Source organism: Urocitellus parryii, chromosome 6 (genome assembly GCF_045843805.1).
Source record: "Urocitellus parryii isolate mUroPar1 chromosome 6, mUroPar1.hap1, whole genome shotgun sequence".
Lineage (NCBI taxonomy): Eukaryota > Metazoa > Chordata > Mammalia > Rodentia > Sciuridae > Urocitellus > Urocitellus parryii.
In genome coordinates this window covers 161330712-161354120 of record NC_135536.1, presented here as the reverse complement: position 1 = coordinate 161354120, position 23409 = coordinate 161330712, and the positions used below count along the sequence as shown (strand labels likewise).

At 35.0% G+C, this 23409-nt stretch overlaps 1 non-coding gene across 1 annotated transcript; it reads right to left on the bottom strand.

Moving 5' to 3' along the window:
* Window positions 1-21094: 21094 nt before the first annotated feature.
* On the bottom strand, window positions 21095-21167 carry Trnav-cac (transfer RNA valine (anticodon CAC)). Its single transcript has one exon. It is a non-coding gene; the product is annotated as a tRNA-Val (tRNA).
* Between the last annotated feature and the right edge of the window lie 2242 nt (window positions 21168-23409).

The window sequence follows — 23409 nt, the reverse complement described above, 5'->3', positions numbered from 1 at the left end:
TTAGAAGTTTTAATATTATTCATACATCAGTACTACCCCAAAGTGATCTACAGATTTAATGCAATTCTTAATACTGACACAAGGACAGACACATAAATCAATCAAAAAGAAGAGAGCTTAGAAATAAACCTCCTCGTATATGGTCAAGTGATATTCAACAAGGGAGCCAATCATTCAATGGGAAAGGGCTGTGTTTTCAATAACACATTTAAATTTTAAATGTGCTGGGAAAATTGGATACCTAGCTGCCAAAGAATGAAATTGAAACTTACCGTTAAAAATTTAACTCAAAATGTTTCGAAGACCTAAATGTACAACTTAACAGTATAACATTCTTAGAAGAAAACATAAGGGAAATATTTATGACATTGGATTTGGTAACGATCTTGGCAAAGAGCACAAAAGCATGATCAGTAAATGTAAGGAGAGACAAATTGGATAACATCAAAATTTAAAACTTCCATGTGTTAAAGAAAACTATTGACAGAGTGAAAAGATAAATCATAAAATGGAAGAAAAATACTTGCAAATCATATAAGGAGTTAATATTCAGAATACATAAAAAACTATTACAATTCAACAATAAAAGACAAATAACCTGATTTTAAAATGAGAAAAGAACCTGAACAGACAGTTCTACAAATGGACAGTAAGCAACATGAAAATAAGATCAGCATCACTGATCATTAGAGAAATATGAACAAAATCACAATAAGATACCATCACTTACTACACATTAGGATAACTACTATAAAAAACTAAACAAAGGGGGAAATGTTGGGGAAAGATGGGCCAAATTATATTGCTATTGTGTGCATGGATGAATATGTAACAAAGAAATTCCATCATTATGTACAACTATAATGCAACCTAAAAAATGTGGAAAGATAAAACCAACAACAAACAAAATAAAGCTGCTGCAGTTGCACACAACTGCAATCCAGCAACTTGGGAAGCTGAGGCAGGAGGATCACAAGTTCAAGGCCAGCCTGCATAACTTAACAAAATCCTGTATAAAAATAAAGATGTAGCTTGATAGAGTGCCTCTGGGTTAAATCCCCAATACTACAAAAGAAAACAAAGCAAAATCAGATAAAAAAAAATTAAAAAACCCAAAAAAGAAGAAGTGTTGAAGAAATTGGATCTCTTGGTCACTGCTGGTAGAAATGTAAAATGATGTAACCACAGTGGAAAACAAATGGCAGTTGCACAAAAAAAATTAAAAATGAATTAACATATAAATTAGCAAGTCCATTTTGAGATATATTCTCAAAAAATTGAAAGCAGGGCCTTGAGGTGATATTTTTATACCCATGTTCATAGCAGCATTCACAATATCTAAAAGGTACAAGCAACTCAATATCACTTGATGGGAGAATGAATAAACAAAATGTGGTACATACATGTTTCAGCCTTAAAAGCAAGAAGATTCTGACACATGGATGAATATGAGGAAATTATGCTAGATGAAATAAGTCAATCACTAAAAGAAAAATACTGTATATTTGCACTTTTATAAAGTACCTAGAATAGTCAAATTCGTAGAGACAGAAAGTAGAATGTTGGTTGCCAGGAGCTAAGGAGAGAGGAAATGGAGTTATTTAAATGGTATACAGTTTCAGTGTGACAAGATAAAAAGAGTCCTGGAGATTAGCTGCTAAAGAATGTGATTGTAATTAACACTACCAGAACTATACACTTAAAAAATGATTACGATGTAAATTTTGTTATAACTAAAAATGTTTGTATAAATATGTCAAAATATACTCTACTGTCATGTGTAACTAAAAAGAACAAATTTTAAAAATGTTTCAAGGAAAACAAAAACAAAAAAAAACCCTGAATTCTGATTTACATTTGTTCCTACAGGTTTGGGAAAATGGACTGTGGTCCTATAGAGATGAAGGGAAAATGAGGAAATGAGGACATCAGGCAGGCAAAGAGAAGTTCAAAGAGTAAATGGATTTGAGTCTCTGATGAAAATGAAGCATTGTTGGAGCAACCAGGGAAGATACCAGTGGTCATTAGAAACCTGGACACTTGAAATTTTAATTTGGAAATAACAGAGTCTAGACTGTGACCACAGAAGAGGAAAGAAGATGAGATTATTGGAGGTAAGAAGACCTAAGTAATGGAAGTGAGAAGCTAGTATTTATGAATATTGACATCTCTAATAATAAAACAGACTAGAAAAGGAGAAAAAGATCACAAGGTACTTTTCTATCTGCATCCCTTATTACTTTTTTTTAAGAGAGAGAAAGAGAGAGAGAGAGAGAGAGAGAGAGAGAGAGAGCTTTTTTAAAATATTTATTCTTTAGTTTTTCAGTGGACACAACACCTTTATTTTTATGTGGTGCTGAGGATCGAACCCAGTGCCCCGCACATGCCAGGCGAGCGCGTTACCGCTTGAGCCACATCCCCAGCCCCCCTTATTACTTTTTAATGATGATGTAGCAGTAAGGAGGGATGGACCTATGTAAGTGGGTTGTGGGAGAAAGTGCTTAAAAGGGCTGCAGAAGTTCTCAGGAGATAATTGGGTTTCAGTTAAAATGAAGGTAAAGGTAACATTTGGGGAAGAATGACCCCAAGAGAGGTGGTAAAAAAGAAAATAAATATCCAGGGGATGAAGTCCTGAATACATGGTAGCATATTTAATCAAATATATAAACCTTTATTATATCTACTTCACAAAATGCGTAACACTAAAAGAAATGATGAAATACTGTCTTATATATCAGAAACTCACACAAATCAAGTTTAAGGAATGTCAAACAGAGGTTTAATAAATCTTAAAACAACATTTGTACTATCTTAAAAATTCCAGGGGCTGGGGATGTGGCTCAAGCGGTAGCACGCTTGCCTGGCATGCGTGAGGCCGGGTTTGATCCTCAGCACCACATACAAACAAAGATGTTGTGTCTGCGGAAAACTGAAAAATAAATATTAAAAAAAAATTCTCTCTCATTCTCTCTTTAAAAAAAAAATTCCAAATTCTAGTAACTGTAATGGCACTTAATAGGCATTGGGTTACATGAATGAATATACTGAAAGTTTGCAATACTTAAATCTATTAAATTTTAATAAGCTTGACTATTCTAATTTGCTAAATGTAAATAAAAATTTGCTAAATGTAAAATAACCCATTATCCTTCATAAAAATGTTAGGAGGAATGAATAACACATGTGAAGGTGTTTTACAAAGTTTGAAATGTTGCTTAACTATAAGGACATAATTCTGAATATAAATTCTAAATATAATATAAATCATGATACCAGAAGTTGCTTTTGAAAAAAAAAAACTGTAATTATTGGACCAAGATGTTAATCTAAGAACAAGAATGGGTCTGTTTGGGTTAAGTAGAGAATTTAATTGAGCAACACTCAATGAAAATCACTTGATGCTGAGAACAAGCCTACTTTTTCTGGTTTTCATTTTTTGTTGTTGATCTTTGTGGTGGTCATTGTCAAAATGGCCCATCAGCCATGATTTGAATTGCTCCATTACACAGCCTCAGTTATTCCCTCACAGCACATTAAATACCCAAAGGAGTTATTACCTCTCTGATCATGCTCATTCTTTAATACTGAAGGAAATACATGCACCTCCTGAAAACATTAGATCTTTAACACAAGACAAAGTACCTTCAAACATTTTTTAAAGTGTGTGTATATTTTAAAAAGTGCATTGGGGGATGGTGCAGATGATGTAAGTGTGTGGAAGGGGGAGAATTGTAGAGTTTTATGGGGGAAAGAATTTTTTTTTTTTTTTGGTCACATGCTAGGCCAGCACTTTCTCACTGAGATACACCCCCCGGCCCTGAAACTTATTAGAGTTTTAAAGCTAGAAAGAGATGGGCTGGAGTAGTGGCTCAGTGGTAGAGCACTTGCTTAGCATGTGTGAGGCACTGGGTTCAATTCTCAGTGCCACATATAAATACATGAATAAAATAAAGGTCCATCAGCATGTAAAAAAATATTTAAAAAAAATAAAGCTAGAAGAGGAAAAACTAGGGAAACAGCAGCTCTATGTAGGTGGGGTTTAAATTTTTATTTAAATCATAATGTAAATGATAAGTATTATGAAAGATAACCAGAATTTTCCAGGTCTACAATAGAGATAGAGATAGGGAAAGAAAATTTTCAGTCAGATAGTATCCTTTTCATTGCCAAGGAGTCATGAACGACTAGGGCAAGTTCAGTGAACTGAGGGTACTTTATTTTGGATGTGGTATAGATTGGATATAAAGGAACTTTGCATTTGAGCCATCTGTAGTCTTTTCACTTCTGCAATTTATGTTCTATGGGGTTAATGCCAAGAAAGTTTTAAAAGGCAGATACTCCAAGGGACTGGGTGAGAGATATAGCCTACAAGCAGGCTATCCTGGCACCTTACTCCCTTATGTTTGATACAAAGTAGTATTTTTTTTTTTTTTAAAGAGAGAGAGTGAGAGAGGAGAGAGAGAATTTTTAATATTTATTTTTTTTTAGTTCTCGGCGGACACAACATCTTTGTTAGACAAAGTAGTATTTTAGAGCTGAAAGTATAGCTGAGTTGGTAGCAGTGTTTGTCTTGAAAATATAAGGCCCTGAGTTCAATCTCCAGCATCACAAGAAAAAAAAAAAGCAGTACTTTGATAATTCCAATATTCTAAGATCTCTTGGAGTAGTTTTTAACTTGCTTTTGTGCCTAGGATATACATGGAGAGAGTGTGTTCTCTCCCCATATTTACTCTATAGACTGCATTTACTAATGCTGAACATTGTGAGGACATGTATGGGTCTGAGCAGCATCTTGGATCTCAAGTGGTAACAATTCCTAAAAGGGATTTCAAGTGTTATTGGGCAGACAATGCATATCATAGATAATAAAAGCCAACCAGAGAAAACAAGATGGCCATGATGAAACTAATTTCCCTTCAACCTCCACTTGCCCAAAGGCAAACAGATTTAGGCAAAGCTCATTCTGCTTTTGCTGATAGTAACACTATAGTAATACTAGTATTAATTATGGGATGGGATAATATAGTAAAGGGAGAAGAGCAAAACATGGAGGGGTTTCAAAAATGTTGCAAAGAGATAGTTTTAATTTACATAAACATTTTTCACGTCCATTTTATTCCTTCAACTTGGAGTTAAGTTTTATTCATTAATTCAATAAACACTTATTTTGTATCTGTATGTGCCAGGCACTGTTCTAGCTGCTGCGTACAACAGCAGTGGAGAACAGACAAAAATCCCAGCTGTCATTGTGTTTATATTCTCGTGGAGGGACAGTGGTAACAAACGTTTAAAAATTGTGTACTATATGGTCATTATTCCAAGGGGAAAAAATAAAGCAGGGAAGGAAAACAGAAGGAAGTGTGGTGATAGGGTTTGCAATTTTAGATGAAGTGATTGTGAATTTAGCATACAGGGAAAGACCCTCTGAAAAGATGACATTTGTACAAAGCCCTAAGGGGGAGGGGAATATCCAGGTGCAAAGGCATTGCAATCAGAAAGAAAGTTGACAGATGTCTGGGGTTTCTGAGGAGTAGCACAGAGCTCAGTGTGTCTAAAATAGTGTAAAGGGTACAGTGGAAATAGATTATATCAGAAAAAAAATCAAAACAAACAAACACTGGAACCAGACCTCTGAGTCCAATAAGCAAGAAACTGTAATGACTTTGGTTTTTCACTGTGTGTGAGATGAGAAGGGTTTCGAGTAAAGGAGTAACTTGAAATGACTTTAAAAAAAAAATTAACACTGGTTGACAGATTGAAAATAGACTGAAAATTGGATTCCCCTGTAATAGAACCCCATCTCCACAGAAAATCTTAACTAAGCTTCTCCGAAAATCTTCCCCATAATTGATTTTAGGACTATCAGCAAAACCGTCTCTACAAAAGAGTTCAATGTAGTTAAGAGTTCAATGTAGTTAAAACTTCCTATTTTCCTGTTGTTCTATTTTAATTGGCCACTGGCCTGGAAGAAATCAGCACCTGGAGCACTGATCTCTTTATTTACTAGTTTTCCACAAACATTTATCCAGTTTAGTAGTTTGTAGAAGTGTTTGCAAATGCAAAATGTGATTAAAAAAAAAAAAAAAAAGATCTTTTAACAAGGCCTCTGGCCTTGAGCTAGAGCTTCACAAAGATGTCTACATTTCTAAGATAAGAGAGCTTACCAATTGGGCTCTATGGTAACAGCTTGCAGTGGGAGGAAAGAAAGGGGAGGAGAAGCTCTCCCCTTCTCAGGCACTGTCCTTGAAGGGTTAACTTGCCCAAAACAGTGAAAGAAAAAGGTGCTTTTATGTTAACTTCTGCAGACTGGGGGCTTCTGAGCCCCTCCCCTTAATCCTGGGTATGGTGGATATAAAGTTCTTAAACTATCAGAACTCAGAGTTCAAGGGGATTGATTGATTACAGTGAAAGCTTTGCCCTCTGAACCTGGCTATAGCCAAATATAAATATCTGCTTTCTCTTCTTATTTGGTGTCTTGTCTCATCTGTCCCCTGCAACACCCCTACTTCCAAGATGTCAGAAGACATCATGAGGTTTATAAAGTTTCATAAGCATCTGTAACTCTGCCCTTCTTGCCTTAATATTTAGGAATTCAGACAAGTTGTGACTTAACAAAAAGCTCAGGGCTGAGAATAGTATTATACTTCTTGCAAACAACTGAGAAAATGTTTACTGAATAAATGATATTGTTTTAAAATTTTAAAAATTACAGAGGCAATAATTAATATTGATTGTTTAAGAAATTCTTAGCATGCTGAATAAATACTAACTATATTATAGCATAAATTTTCTGTTGAAAAATATGATTTAACAAAATATTTACCTGTGTGGTGACATTTGTTTCTTTTTGTCTTTTATTATGTTTTTCTGCTTCAATATCTGTAATACATAAAAAATTTCTATAAAATTTGAACATGTTTTCATTTTAAGTACACTTTCTTATCTAAACATTTTCTATAAAACTTTTAAAATTCTCATAGTAATTGAAAATGATTTACAATTTAGAGTTACTAAAGATCTGTTAAAGTAATTCCTTCAGTGATGATTTTTATTTTATTTATTTATTTGTTTATTTATTATGTATTTATTTGGCAATATCAGGGATTGAACCCAGGGCCTTGCACATGCTAGGCAAGTGCTCTACCACTGAGCTACATCCCCAACTTGGTGATAATTTTTAAAGATATAACTTGACAGCATAGAAAATCTGAATACTTTAACAAAACATTCTGAAATTGAGTTAACATGCTAGAGTTCTACAAATAAATAATAATAGTGCTACAAATAATTACAATAGTGAAAAGCTTTCTGACCTGGAATGTAATTAAAATATATCTATGCAAATAAATATTATGTATTAATAGAGAATATTAAAAGACAGAAGAGAGACTATGATTTTTTTATATTCATGCATATATCAGAGAGATACTAAAAATTATTAAAATTGAATAACAAAGTAATCTGCAAAAGGTAGACTAATATAATTACATCAGACTTTGAAATTTGAGGAAATAATTTTTAAAGAATCAGTTTTTCATGAATCCTTTTATGAAGAAAATATGTATTACACAGAATGCATTTTAATTGGTATATTTAATTTATGCATAGTGCTGCTTTGCATTGATCTTCTTAACTTTCATGTTTAGAAAAACAACTCTTTGAAAACCTGATATGACAAAGTGATACAACATGATGTGTCAGCTTTATTACAGTATCAGGACTGATAATTTTCAATTACTACAAACTAATTTGATGCCTTATAAAAATGATCCTACATGTTTTGTGAAGTAAAATATGCCTGGTATAATGTATTCATTTTTTACCATTGAAGGATTTGACTCAGAATAAATACGGGGTAGTCAAAATTATATATTTCAAAAATCTCATGAAATTTTATTCTAAGAGTAAGTCATGAATTTTCTACTGTTATCTCTAATATTGTATTTATTAATTTGATATATTTTATTCTTTCTGCAACTGATAACCTTTATTTTTAAATTTCTGCCCCAGTATAAACCATTAACTTTTTTTTAAAGTTTTACTTATTTAGTTTTTTTTTTTTTTAATGTGTTGCTGGGGATCCAACCCAGTGCCTCATACATGCTAGGCAAGCACTGTATCACTGAGCCACAATCCCAGCTCTCCAAAGTTTTACTTATTTATTTATTGATTTATGCATAATAATTTATAGATAATAATTTATACAATATTTATGAGGTAAGATGTTATGTTTTGGTTTTGGCAACATCTTCTCAATGTTATGTCCTGTTTGTTTTGTGTGACAAATCTTATAGAAACTGGTTCCAGGTTGTTTGATATGTAGTCTTCTGTCAAATTAGACAAATTATCATCACATTCTAAATTAAAATTAAATAACTACATGGTGACAAATGTATTAATAAAACATTTCAAATCCTTCCAAAGATTATACATAGACAATACAGTTATGTACATTATAATTTCTCCTTAAGTTCAAGATGTGACATAAATTATACTAGAGTAAAAATATTACAGATGAAACTTTCTCTATACCAAGTTTGTCAAATGATCATTTGGGGGTCATGAATACTTATTATTGAACACAAGATTGCATGATAGTCCACCTGTAGCCTTTAAGTCAAACATGCCTATGCTCTAGCCCTGGTTTTGTATCTATTTTATTAATTTGCTATGAGAATCAAATGAAATAATCCATGTATTTAGCATAGTACTTAATATATATTCAGTGTTCAATAAATCTTAGCTATATTGTAATACTTCTTTAAGGGATTTAAGATGATTTCAATATAATATGTATAAATCAATAGTTTAAAAGGACTATTGCAAATAAAACAGTATTAGCAACTTTATATGTTATGAGCTTATTAATGTTTTGCCGATATGACTTCTCCCTCAATTACAGATTTTGCTTCAAAACAAATTACTTAACCTAATTATTATTGTTTTAGAAATCATACACTGTGACAGATATTATAGTCACAGTAAATGTCTAGTAATTTTTTTAAACTCCATTATCACAACTAGAAAAAAAATAAATTGGAAAAAGCAGTGTGATTTGGTAATTTCTTTATCATCTTCCTCAGAGTACATGGAATAAAATTAGAGCGGGTATGCAAAGAACGTACAGACACAGAATAAAAAGTACAAGGTGTCATGTGTATTTAAATGAGAGGAGAAAATTATGGATATTAAATAGAGTAAAATTTATATTCTACACTGGACCAGAATATCAAACTGTCAGTGGTTAAAGAGTAACATGAAAATTATAGGGCTAAAAGCAGTTATCAAAAGTAGAATGAGTGTAAAATGAAGAATTAATGAAATGGGAGGAGGTATGAAAGTAAAACAGAAGGAATTAACTATTCAGTAGCTTAAAATATAAAAGAAAGTAAGTGCAATTGGACATGATTCCCAGCAGGAGATGCACAATCCAACACACTTGCAAAATTCGTCAAAAATGTGATTCTTTTCTACATTCATACTTTTAGGTTTCACTTAAGAAAATAAAGTTTTGATTGGCTACTAGGGAAACATTCTATTGCCAATGATATAGCCTGAATATTTTCTAATAGGTTATTTTACATCATGTGCAAAACATTCCTGATTGCTAGAGATCCGTACCACTGTTTCATCACTTCCCCCCACAAGAATGCTGACCTTGCCAAAAATCCAGCACTCCCTATGAAAACTACAATCTACTAGTTGCAGAAAGAAAATACTATACTTTTAAATTTCTATCTTTGGGATATATTTTGCCATACATATACTGTAATAGATCAGTACTACTGTAATAGATCAGTACTACATCATTATCATCATAAATAAATATATTTTATAAATATAATACAAATCACATATATATATATAGGAGTATATATATAGATAGATGTGTATACATATATATTTAAAATACATTTAAAATATTTATTTATTTTATTATTTACTATATATTTAATATATTTATTACATATATACATATATGTGTGTGTGTGTGTGTGTGTGTGTGTATATATATATATATATATATATATATATATATATATATATATATATATATAGTGTACTGATAACCACTGGTTACCAGTAATGAGTTCTGCTTCCCCACATGTTGAAGTGTAACATTAGAGAAGCATGCCAAGGCAAGCATATAAGCCAGGGTTTATTTAAAAAGGGGTAACATAGACTTCTCCTGAGAGGGAAAAGGTATCCCAAGAAGTGAGGGTGTTTTGCCTTTTTATATGACCTAAGATTCCTTTGTTCTCCTGCTCTCTTTCGCCTTATCTCCTTCCTGACTGGGCTCAGGTGGGATGGCCAAAAGGTGAAAAGCAGATGGACAGGAGAGGCCAAGGATTGATTAGTGCTGGAAGGGGGCCCAGGGTGCATTAATTAACAACTTTTACAATTCCCTGTAGAGAGAGACAATTCCTGGGACAGGTTACCTTTAGCAACATGTTGGAGCAGGGGCAGGTTATCTTGATAAGGGTGGAGGAAAGGCTCTGAAAGAATTAACAAATTTCAATTCCTCCATTCTCTGGATTAGACCCCTTGCCTATCTGCCTAATTCTGGCTTCAGTACCATCCAAAACATTTGATGTAGAGTTAGCCTTGGAAAGAAATTAAAGTTTCATTCACTTATAGTTTGAAGCTCTAATTGTTAGAAACATCAGGGTGCCTCAAGAAATCAGGCATGTACTCAAAATTTACTCAGCAAAGCAAGCTTTACTTTTGCAGAAGGGTGTGCTACTGAACAAAATCTGGCAAGCACACACACTTGGGTGGGCAGTCTGCCTGTTTTTATCTTTAGCACAGCATTGCCCCTTGCTCTGATAGGAGGAGCTCAGGTTTATAATCTGTGCAAATGGTTAATTTTTTAAATTGGGGAGGGCAAAGGGAAGGACCAATGTTAAAATGTCTATGGTTAGATCTTGCATCCCATTTTTTACTTTTAAGGCTAAATACTATATTCTGAAAATGGACCACAGGACTCTCTATTTCTCATACCAACTACTATTTGCTGTATATCAGTTTATTTACATTATCTCCAATCTCCATAACAACCTAACAAGATATTTGTATTCATATTTTACTGAGGAGGAAACGGACATCAAGTAAGAATGAAAAACTTGTCCGAGGTCACATGGCAAAGGAGATTCACATGGAGGTCTGACTCCAGAGCTTTCCTGTTTTCTGTGTTACTGTTGCTCATAACTGCCAGAGGATTCAAAAAAGATTGATTTTAAGAGTCAAGTTACTATGATGACGTAAACTAGTGAAATAAACATTTGGTTTACAAAAATTTGACTTGTGCACCAAATTTTATCGGAGACATCTATTTGCATAATACGAAACAGGCCAGTTTATGTACACTTGAGTTTTGATTTACTATACCCGCCCCTATGATATAAAAGCCTTTTGAAGTTTAAGAAAGCAACTAGTACTACAGCCCACTACCTACAAAAGAATTGTCCACTTTGTTTTGGGGATATAAAATGAATCCCATCCAATTCATAGAAAAGGCATAAGGTTTTTAAAGTATTGTGTTAAAAAAGAAAACACCACTAACTTGGATTAAAAGAGATTGAGAAAGTTCAAAAAGATAAGGTCTCTGGTTCTCCAGGAAGCAGGATAACAAAGCAAACATGGGCCATTTTTTTTATTAATATTTTTAGTTGTCAATGGACCTTTATTTATTTTCATGTGGTGCTTAGAATCGAACTCAGTGCCTCACCCATAATAGGCAGTGCTCTGCCACTGAGCCACACAGCCCCAGCCCAATATGGGCCATTTTTATATAAAAGATAGGACAATTCATGGTACAACCCCAGTATAGTCAAGAGCTAAGGAGAATAATTGTTAGGATGGCCGTAGGCCTGAGCCTAAGCAACTCCATTTTTAAAACTCCAGTTTGAACCCTGCAGTCTCACCAGGCACATCCAACAGATCCCTCAAGTACGGCCTCAAACAAGTTACTTCCCCTCACCCTGATAAACAGAATGAAGCTTCTGACAGGCTGTCCTCCCCTGGTAAGAGGGAAAAGTGAGAAGATCAGGGTGGAGACCACCAGAACTGAGGTTTCTGACCCCAGGGTAAATGATGTCATGGAGAAATCCGGTGGTAGCTGATAAGAATTGAAAGTGGGGTCAAAAGCCCCAAAATTTAGTATAAATAATAGAGCTAATGAACAGGGATTCAGCCAGCCAAAACAAGGATGCACTTGAGCTGGAGAGCCTGATGAGGACCTGACATCCCATCACTTGTCATCGTTTCCTGATGGTCTGTGTGATCCTCATTGTTCTCAAACTCTACTGCCTCATCTGGACCTTGGTGAGAGCCACAACTTCTCCCTACAACCCTCTCCTCAACCGGTCATCCACTCCACACCAGGAAAAGCCTGCCTTGGTTCCAGACCTGATCACCGCAGACTGAATGAGTGTACATCTGCTGGACTTAAAGCCTAAGGCTTAAGACTTTTTAACTTAGCATGCAGAGGAAATGTCTGTCACTAGCCTGTCATGATTAAGTGCGTTTTGCAGTGCTTAGAATTAATCTAGAATTGTTTGCTGTGAATTTAATTAATCTAGAATTGTTTGCTATGAATAAATTATGTCTATTGCAGTGCCTAGCATTAAGGATTGTCGTTTTCTTGATTAAGAACCTATAGAATGAAATTTTATTGAGTAATTTGAGGGAATAAAGCATTGCACAAGGGTAGAAGCACAAAGACATTCCTTATTTCTCCCCTTGACTTCATACATCGCAATTTTGCTCCCTTTTGACAACAATAGATTAGGGAACCACTCCCAAAGGGTAGAACAGAGTCCTCTTATCAATGATCATTGCCTACCCTTTGAGTAGAGAAACCTGCAAACACAAGTTTAGTTGAATTTCCAAGTTGCCATAGACCATTGACAAATAAGTCTCCTTTCCCCCTTTTTGAACAGTAGTGTCTTGTGTGATTTCTTTCACTCTAGTATATATTGAGTATGTGAAGAAATGGGAGGATAACTTGTCTTTTTAATTTACAACTGTCTGAATCAAAGAAGTATACCTAAGGAGCCCATCCACATATTTTCCTGATGCGCAACATAAGATCAAGGATTCTGAGTTTGATGCTATGATAGAATGAGACTTAGACAATCTTAGGAGGGTGAGAATCTTGTGGGAGCGATGTGAATCTTTGAAGCCTGAGGGTGAACTACTATAGATTGTTATAACAGTGGCCACCAAGAGAACTAACTCCTACTGTTCACATCCATTTGCAGTGTAACTTTGCCCAATTCTCCCATTAAGACTTGCATACTATTTTGCCAACATTTTAAATCTGGGTTCCCCAGATAACTTTTTTTGATCAACAGATATGTGGCAAGTGATACTGCTTAACTTCTCAGGCTAGTCCTTAAGCTTTATAGCCCCCTCTTGAAACAATACCCTGAGACCACCGTGCCCTGAAAAAGTCAGAAATAATTGAACATTCCACCTGTCTCAAATGACCACTGGATGAGTGAAGCTACATGAGTATAGGTGAGGTCAGCAGAAAAATCACTCAATCTAACAGATTTTGAGGAGTAACCAATCTTTGTTTCAACTCACCATGTTACGAGTTGTTTGTTAACATGGCAACTGATAACTGAAATGATTGTTTCTTCAGCCTACCAGGACTCCTTGGATAGAATTCTCAGTTCTCAGAGGCTAAGGTAGGTCAAAAGTAGTGCCAAAATATATCACATAGGATATATTCACAGCATTGAAAAAAAAAAAAAAAGAATTAGAGAAAAAAAATAAATCTAAAAACATTATCTTGATCACAGTTTTTTTTATAGAACTGCTTTCTCATGAGAGGCTCAATATACATTAACTTGTGGCTTAGCTATTTATTTCCAAAATATAGACTCACCTTCTTTTTGTTGCTGTTACTATCTAAATCTAACCTGTCTACCTTACTTCACTTTCAAGAACTATTATTCCATTCATCACTCTTTGCTAGCCTATATCTTGTCTTTCTCATTCTTCCCTAAATTCTCCCCTTTCCTTTAAACATTTGCCATTTTTCTCAATCTAAACAAACAATGTGGAACAACCCCATGTTCAGACCTAAAATTTGTAAGGCCTACAGTAGGCTATATGTCTAAAATCTATATGCCTAAATATTTAAATGTAATGAATCAAGTTAACAGCTAAATAACAATCTTTCGTAGCTCCCTATCTTGTCAAATATGTTTATTAAAATCTGAAAGTCCAGCTTCAAATTTAGACTCTTTGCAATGCTTGCTTTTGTCTTAAGAATTTGATAGTGAGAAAGGCATCAGGTATCTTGAATGCAACCTACCTTCCTTCAATGGGCACTTTCTAAATGTGTGGTATGGCCTCTACTTCTGCTTCTTAATCAGTTTCTCTCTCTCTCTCTCTCTCTCTCTCTCTCTCTCTCTCTCTCTCTCTCTCTCTCTCATTTAAAAGTTTGAAATCTAGCTCTGAACCTTTCTGCATACAGAAAACAAAGAAATCTTTGCTTTCTCAAAGACCCATAACGACCATTTTACTGGTTTCATCCAATGCTATAATTGCCCTCAACATATCTGCTTTCTTTATAGACTTTGTGTTGTACACTGGCTTTGGTGACTTTACATTATCCTAGACATCTTTCTTCCTTTCAAACCTCTATTCTAGAGTTCCTTTTTTGTTTTATGTCTTCTAATGATTGTGTATTTCTTAACATTCAGTCCTCAATTCTTCTCTTGGCCTTGATCTAAAGGTTGAGCTGAGCCATCAAGGAATTTGGAATGGACAGCTGGTAAGTGCAGGAGTTCAGGAACTAGGAAAGAATAATGTGCTATTTCCAGGATAGGCAACCACTTAAGAGATAAAGCCTGGAAATCAAACTCTAATGACCCAAAAGCAGAAAACTACAAGTCACAGGTGAATCCAGAGAAGGAATCCAAGATGATGGAGGTGAGACAAATGATTAGAGACCAACCTGCCAACAAGGACAGTTTAAAACCTGAAACAGAGTCCTGAGAGCAAGTCAGACTGGAAATAAATAAATACAGATAAATCTAAGTTACTAAAAATGGGTAGACAACTGGAGAAATGTAGAAGGCATAAGTAAAGATTTTCACTCTGAGAATCTAGAAAAAATTCTCCCTAAGGGATTTTTATGCATGGTGGTAAGTATTCAGCTTTCTGGGGAAGTGTGGCATAAATAAGACCTTTATCACTTTGTAGCTGCATTAATATAATAGCTTCCTAATGGAGTTAAACATGATTGCTTTGATTGTAGTCTAACTTACATTCACCCTCAGAATAACTGTTTCTATCAAGACACACATTTGGTTAAAAATCCATAAGGCCTGTTGTTTATTGTATAAAAATGAAATCCCTCTGTTGTCCAGTTTCCTCATAATCAAGTTTAATACCACATTCACAACCACTTTTCAAATCAAAGTAATCTCTACTTCATTAGCTATGAATTACTTCTTTGAAAGTTTTCTTCCTCAATTTATATAATCTCAATAATCCTACTGAATAGACTAAAGATTATTGAAATTTCTAATGAAACATAAATATGAGTCTATTCCTTTATTAGTTTGATTTTTGAGCTGCTGGATTTGTATATGATGTTTAGAAAAACATTTCATATTCCTGGGCTGGGGTGGTGACTCGGTGGTAAAACGCTTGCCTAGTATGTGTGAGGCACTGGGTTCAATTCTCAGCACCACATATACATAAATAAAAATAAAAATAAAGTTCTATCAAGAACATTTTATATTCCTTATTTAACTGTGGTAAGTTATGAACTTGGGTAAGTTATTTAATCTCTTTAAGTCTTGTTTTTCTGTAGACTGGAAATGGCAATATTGTACTTACCCCTTACAATACATATAAAGACAGAACAGAAGTAAAATGTAAAGTGTTTGGCAGAGGTGAGTATAGAATATAGGGCAACTAAATAACTAATATCAGTTCTCTTTCCTTTCCCAAAGGTATCTTTTGAGAGCAACTGTCGTTAGCATCTATGAAGAAAGTCTTTCCCTTATTGAATTAAAATAAAGAAACTATACTTTGTAAGCACTGGAAGAAGCAGCTGCTGCTGAATTTTACTTTCTCTTTGGTTTTTACTCATTCTGATTACTGCTGCTTCCTCTTTTCCCTTCAGTCGTCTTTTCTTCTTTACTCTTACAACATCTAAAACTGGCTGGCACTTTCAAAATAAATAATCTCAAGGAAGAACAAAAATATAAAAGGCATACACACAGTACAGTATATACTGATAGATCTGTAGTTATATATAATATCTCAACTGCCTCCTCTCTAGTCCCAGGTAATTCCTTTTCTTGGCTGAATTTCACAATGTACCTTTCCTCCTCTCCCTAGTAGGAGGAAATGTCTTCTCACTTTCCACCACGGCGGGGGGAGGGGGGGGTGATTCTCCTTACCACCTTTCTCTCTCTCTCTCTCTCTCTCTCTCTCTCTCTCTCCCCCACCCCCCCCCCCCACTGGTAGTTAAACCGCAGGACCATGGCCATGCTAGGCAAGCACTCTATCACTGAGCTACATTTCCAGCCTAACACCTTGTTCTCTTTGGTATTAAGGGAAAGAATACAAATTCTAACTCTACCACTTACCTCAAGCCCTCCCATTCTGAAAAACAGAGCTTTTCTCTTCTCCAGATCCTTGGCAGGATTAGCACATTATCACCCCTCAGAAGACTCCACACTGTGGAGACTCATCTCAATCCTCCAATGATTGTAACATCTATAGTGCAAGAGTTGCACATGTATGGAGCTATTCCATTCTTCTCTCAATAGGAGTGACTTACAATCATTATTTCTATATAGCTAGACTTGATGTGGATATAATCAAGTTCTATAAATATGCATATAAAAGAAATTGAGATCTGTAATAAAAGGACTGTACATAATAAATGATTAAACTTTTAGTACACTACAGTAACTTAATCAACCAATACATATCTATGTATTATTATATATTTGGTAATAAACTATTGATACAGTTATATAAGTTAATACAGTGATATAGTTGATGCTTTGTAGCAGTCTATAATTTAGTGTCAGGGTCTGGAAAAGGTAAGTATTTTACAACCTTCCATTCTCTCTTTCACAACTGCCTTCTTCAAGGATAAAGATAGTAAAATTTCCATCTTTGGAAAACAACTAAAGTAACTAGCGGACTAGAATAATAGTGAGTGAAGAGTTCTATACTTGTTTTAATTTATATAGGTTTTAATTAAACAGAGAAGGCTGAATGACCCTAAGGATTGTTGAGAATTTACCTTCCAGAATTCTAATTAGTAGATTGAAGTAAAGAGCTTAACAGCAAACCTGAAAGATGTTCGGATAATTTATACAATATGCCTGGCATGGTAACTGGCCTATAATAAGTACTTAGTAAATGTCATTTCTATTATTAATTTATAATTAGATAAAAAATAATTTGGGAGGAATGCCTCAGAAAATATGACAGAACATGTTTGGCAATGTTAACTGATGTCTTTTCCTTGTGGCCTTTTGTTCATTACTCATTGCTTTAAAAGAAAAGAAAGAAAAGCCTAGAAGTGGCGGAAAGAAAGGAATAAGTCTCCCTGGATGTTAAGGAGTAGCAGAAGAAAGGATTTACAACCTGAACCACAGAAAGTATGTAAAATACCTGGTGTATAACATCAAGGTAACAACAAAGCTTTCTGGGCCTCATTCCCCCAAAAAGAAGACATTTTCTAGACTAGGAGTGGGGAGAAAGCTGGAGGGGTAGCAAAGAGGAGTTTATACTGTGATAACCCAAAACAGAAATTAAATTCCACTATTAAAAGATTAAATTGTAGGGGCTAGGGTTGTGGCTCCATAGTAGCATAATTGTCTGGCATGTGTGAGGCAACTGGGTTGGATTCTCAGCACTACATAAAAATAAATAAATAAAGTAAAGCTCTATCAACAGCTAAAAAATTTTTTAAAAAATCTAAAAAGATTAAATTGTATATCTTTCACTCATGATTTTACATACTAAAATTTAAAATTGATGTGCTAATTATTTAGTTAATTATATGTAAAAGTGCAAAGGCTGTTTTATGGTTAGTGTATAATTCCATTTTCCCTCTCAAAATAAGGCAACAAAGCTTTTAAGCTTAGAGACAAATGGAGTGGTTTTCCTTGAAAAGCTGAAACTGTAATTGATTGGAGATTCTGGTTAGAGTTTTCATAAAGAATGGAAATCCTAAACTGTCAGCTGTCACCAGTCAATACTGAAGTGTTTAAGACATGCCTATTTTATTTATATATGTATGTATGTGTGTATGTACCAGGGATTGAACCCAAGGATACTCAGCCCATTTTTCAAATTTTCTATTTTGACACAGGGTCTCACTAAGTTGCTTAGGGCCTCCATAAGTTGCTGAGACTAACTTTGAACTTGTGATCCTCTTGCCTCAGTCTGCCGAGCTGCTGGGAACATGCCTAAATAGGCAGCAAAGGAACCTGGATAGATTCCCCTTGCCTCTAAGTTCCAATGTCCTCAAACCAAATCATTATTTCTCATGAGGCTCCTCCCTAAGTCAACTTTGGCTCTCGAATTTTCTGTCACTGTCAAAGGGATCATCAGAGTAAAAGCTTGAATCATTGTTTTATGCATTCTGTGCACATCCCTTGGTTAAGCAAAGTTTTGTATTGTTTTTCTTTGAATTGTACAGTTGAGGGTGGAGTGTGGGAAGAGTTGTTCCAAGAACTAAGTGAGATCCTGTGTGTGAAAGTGCTTGATACGGGCTGGGCACTCAGTAATGTTTTCTTTAATTTTTTTCTCTGACAAATTAAGCCTTGCAAAAATCTGACCTTAGTTTTCTTAACCATGTTATTTCTCATGACATAGTTCTTGCTGAAGTGGTGTATCTTTCTATCCCATTAAATACTTTGCTTATAACACAGCATATAATTCTTCTCTAAGTTCTAAAATTCAACTGAACTGCCTTTTAAGTTACTACTGAAACTTAGAATCAATGAACCTCAGGGCTGGGGTTGTGGTTCAGTGGTAGAGCACTTGCCTAGCACGTGTGTGAGGCACTGGGTTCTATCCTTAGCACCACATAAAAACAAATAAATAAAATAAAGGCATGTGTCAATCTACAATGAAAAAAATATATTAAAAAAAAGAATCAATGAACCTCAGGTATGGAATTGTGATATTAAATTCTGTAGCTACAAAGATAATTTTTTAAACATAACAATAGTGGTTTTCTTCTTCAAAAATGTTTTGTTTTGTTCTTGTACTAATAATTGAACCCAGGGGCACTTAACTACCCACACATATCCCCAGTCCCTTTTTGTATTTTATTAGAGACAAGATCTCACTGAGTTGCTTAGAGCCTCACTAAACTAAGAAAAGTAATTAACCAATCATTTCAGGTAATCTGATGTAGATGATTTGCCCTAGGTATTATATGAACTAGTTTCAAAGCAGGGTTAGAACTCTTGGAGCTGTAGTTCTCATGTCCTTTCATTATTAGTGGGTCTCTTAACTTTTATTTCATACTTATATTTCATTCTTATCGTCTCTCTATTCATTTGCATTATGATCAGAAAGAATTCCTTAGTTTTATCTTTGATGCTCTCATGTTGCTCTTCAGCTATGTCAATATTGCTATTCATTCTTGGAGTTTTTATTATATTTTATATCCAAACTATCTAATTTTTTTTCCATTTAAGTCTGCTTTTGATTCATGGATACAAACATCTTTAAATACACAGTATGTAATTATTTTATGTTTTAAAGTCTTCAACAATTGTGCTCTAATTACTCTGTTTCTTCAGGTATTATTTATGTGTGTACATGTGTAGACTGATGCTTTTCTTTAATGGTATTACTTTTCCTCAAATTACGGTGAAGCTTTATTGCACTCCAGCTTGGATCTACCCTGTTAATCTGTCTGAGAATGTTTTAACTAATCATCTCAGCTTTCTACCAGTGTCTTTTTGAGAATTGTAGAATGTGCTATGTGGGTGTAACAAGAGCCAGTCTGGGAATAGGGGCTTCCTGAATGTCATTACCTGTTGATAGCAATACCCTGTATCTTTGTCCCAAATACCCATTCCCAAACTCCCACATTGGGCCCGGGGCTGTAACTCAGTGGTAGAGCTCTTGTCTCGCACGCATGAGATACTGGGCTCGATCCTCAGCACTATATAAAAATAAATAAAGATATTGTGCCCATAAAAATATATATTTTTTTTTAAAAAAACCAAAACTCCCACATAGTGATGCTTTGTCTCCTTTTTTTTTACCTTCCCTCCGTATCTGTGGGAGATTGATTCTAGGACCCCTGTAGTGCAGTATATACATATATCCTATGCATATCCTCTCATATACTTTAAATTATATACCTAACACAATGTAAATTCCGTGTCTGGGAATACCCACGCAAAGTAAACCTAGGCTGCACATGGAGTGTCAGCCCATGACTACAGTTTCTCAGAGATAAATTTTTCCTTTTTCTTTTCTCTCTGCTCTACTAAGAGTCATGTCTGGCAGATCCTTGTATTTGGGAATGTGTTTGCTCTTGTTTTAAAAGCATAACATTTTATATTTAGGGTAATGTTGAAAAAGTCTTATATTAACCTCTTCACCTTGGACAGGTCCTGAATATTGGATTCTGTCTTCTTTCCTGTGAAACCATTAAAGCCAGAGCTGTTGGTGGCACAGACATGTAATCCTAACAACTTGGGAGGCTAAGGCAGAAGGATTGTGAGTTCAAAGCTAGCATCAGCAATTTAACAAGTCTCTAAGCAACTCAGCGAGACCCTGTCTCTAAATAAAATATTAAAATGGGCTAGAGATGTGGATCAGCTGCAAAGTGCCCAGGGGTTCAATCCCTAGTACATAAAAAGAAAAAAAAAAGAAGAAAAGAAAGAAAAAGAAAGAGAAGAAAAAGCCAGTGCTACACTTGTCTGACTGAGGGCAAAAGTTCATTTGATATTTGGGTGCTGGGCTAACACCAGGGGGAGGCCATACTAGGTCTGATCAGATGCTCTGTGCTTACTTCCTTTTAATTCTAGCTTTTTCTTCATTTTTTTTTCCCTCTGTGTGTGTGGGGGCAGGGAGGGGGTACTGGGGATTGAACCCAGGGCCTTGTGCATGTGAGGCAAGCATTCTACCAACTGAGCTATATCCCCAGCCCCTTAGAGTTTTTTTGTTTGTTTAATCTTGTAGTTCTTTAATCTTCTCAACTCTTTGATGCATTTAAAAAATTTGTTTCTAGGTGCAATGGTATCTGCCTGTAGTCCCAGTTATTTGAGGGGCTGAGGCTGAGCCCAGGAGTTTATGGTCCAGCCTGATCAAGTGTATAGGAGCAGGGGAAAAAAGGATGGACTTGTGTGTTTTGCCTTTGAGAATGAGGGTAGAATGGCAGAGAAGGTGGGAGGGAAATGAGGGCAAGAGCTGATTTTATATATGAATCCTTGGGTCTTTTAGCACTAGCTTGAAAACAAATGCCTTCTCCCCAAATAATGACTTTGGGTTTCTGTACACCTGCAGTCAATAAATGATCTGTTGAAAACCTTACAAAATGGCATAAAACAGAAAGGGTTCTATAATTCCTTCTGTTCTCTAAACTTCTTCTGTTCTCTCCTACCAATCAAAATCAGGTCTCTGTCACTGCTTAAAAATTTTCCAGACACTAAATTGAGTAGTGGTCACTTATTGATCCTTGCCTTATCTCCCCATTCTCTCTGGCATTTGTCACTATTTGCAATATTTTCTTCTTGGCACTCTCTCACCCTGGACATCTGTGCCTCTGTTGTCTCTAGCCTGGTTATCTATGTCCCTCTCTTAGTGCCCACTGAGACTGCTCTAACTTAAGCTCTCATTATTTCTTGTTTGGGCCATTATATAATCTCTTACTGGTTACTTTGCTATTAGAGTTATATGGCTAACATCATCCACCCCTCTACTGCCAATGACATTTTAAAAATATTTATTTTTTTTAGATTTAGGTGGACACAATATCTTTATTTTTATGTGCTGCTGAGGATAGAACCCAGTGCCTCACACATGCCAGGTGAGCTACCACTTGAGCCACATCCCCAGCCTAAATGTCATTTTTCTAAGACATAATTCTATGAGTAAATCCTTACATGACTGCCCATTGGTCACAGGATCCAGCTTAAACTTCATGGACTGTCACAAAGAGTCCCTGCCTACCAACTACTTAAGCTTCATATGTTTCTTTATTCCTTTTTACATCCTACACCACAGTAAACTGATATACTACATAGAACATGCTGTTTTATTCCTTGTGTCTTTGTTCCCGGTTTTTAGCCTGAAATGTTCTTCTTTTCCCTTGCCTGCTTGGTGGTAACTCACAAATCTTTGAAGAGTCACTTTATGTCATTTCCATTATGAAGCCCTTCTGGCCACTCCACACAGTAGCAGTAGAATTGACCTCTCCCACATCCGTGCCCTACTGTACTCTGTAAAAACTTCTGTTTTAAGATCTACAACACTTTACAATTTAGTTATTTGTTTACCTTTACTTTTTCCTTCTAGACTCTAAGCAGCTTAAGGATAAGGTCTATGTCTTAGATATTTTTTTAAATTTTTTTATAGTTGTAAATGGACAGAATGTCTTTATTTTATTTATTTATTTTCATGCGGTGCTAAAGATTGAACCCAGTGCCTCACACATGCAAGACAAGTGCTCTGCTACTGAGCTCCAGCTCCAGCCTGTGTCTTAGATATTTTTGTATCCCCAATCCTCCAAATAAATTTCATTAAATATTTTTTCTTTTCCCTGTAATCCAATGATCTTTAGGCTATTTGAAAAATGTGTGCAATCATTACCACAGTGAATTTTAGAACATTTCCATTACCCCCCAAAGAAATCCTATACCCCTTAACCATCATCTTTCCAATTTCCTCTTATCTTCCAGGCCTAGGTAATTAGTAAAATAGTTTCAATCTCTGAATTCGCCTATTTTGGATAATCCACATACGTGGAATTGCATAATATGAGGTCTTATGTGTCTACCTTCTTTTGTTTAACAATGCTTTTAAGGGTTTTGTGTTTTTGGAGACTCTTATTCAATTGTATGGATATAACATATTTCATTTGTATATTCATCAATTAATAAAACTTTGGAATATTTCCTCTTTTGGCTATTATGAATAATGTTGCCATTTTTATGTTAGTTTCTATATAGAAATATTTTTCATTCTCTAGAGCATATACCCAAGAGTGGAACTGCTGCATCAGACAGGAACTGTATGTTTCGTCTGTGGAAGACTCACCAGACTGTTTTTCAAAATGTTGTAACATTTTTTAAAAATTGAATTGAAAATCATATAACATACAATTACCCACTTAAAGTGTGAAATTTAATGACATTTAGTGCATTCACAATGTTACGTCACCACCAC